Raw genomic sequence first — 817 nt, forward strand, 5'->3', positions numbered from 1 at the left:
TACTGAGCAAGTGAAAACCTCCAATTGCACCCTAATAACATGCTTCGGTTCAGCCAATCACAGGCTTTTGTTCAGATTGAGTCATCTAAGTCTGAGCGTGTCTGAAGAGATTGTCACAAGGAGACTCTTGGGTGTTTCGCTGCTATCTTTAGTAGCACTCCAATCTGAAGGATTACTGCTGTGGACGTAGGAGGGAACACTTTGCTTTAGACCGACTGCTGTGCTTTAAATTTGGCCTCTGCCTGACAGCTAGATTAAAGAACAGATGTATCACAGATTGAATGTTTGATGATGCCCAGCAGGAAGGGTCCGTAACAGCCTGTAGGAAAGAAAAAGGTGCAGAAAACAGGGCAGTTTTCGGCTCGGATAATCAAGCCCTTTTTTTGTTGAATTGTAGCTGCAGGCTGAACACATAGTTGTGGAATTGCAGCATTAGTCTGAGGGGAAACGTGAATGGAGCCCAAATCCCAAACTTTCCCAGCCAACTTTCCCAGAAGATGCTTAGGCTGGCACCACGATCTGAGATGGGGAAGCATTGGCTGAGGTGAAACACAACACGCTGAGTGAAACAAAACCGCACACACACACACACACACATGCACAATTTTAGGCAGTGGGCCTGATCCCAGTGATCCACAAACTGTCCCACCTTTACACCCCCTCATCTTTCCTCCCCCTTCTCCCTCTTTTCTCTCCCCTGCTGTGGGTCTCCTCAGGCGCATGAATGGAAGTCTTTATTCCCGGGAGAACTGGTGGGAAGAACGAGAGAACGAGAAACAGGGATGAGGGAGGGGGGTGGGAGGGAGGGAGTGAGGCA

This window comes from Notothenia coriiceps, unplaced genomic scaffold, assembly GCF_000735185.1.
Source record: "Notothenia coriiceps isolate Sejong01 unplaced genomic scaffold, NC01 NC01_scaffold00015761, whole genome shotgun sequence".
In the NCBI taxonomy this organism is placed as follows: domain Eukaryota; kingdom Metazoa; phylum Chordata; class Actinopteri; order Perciformes; family Nototheniidae; genus Notothenia; species Notothenia coriiceps.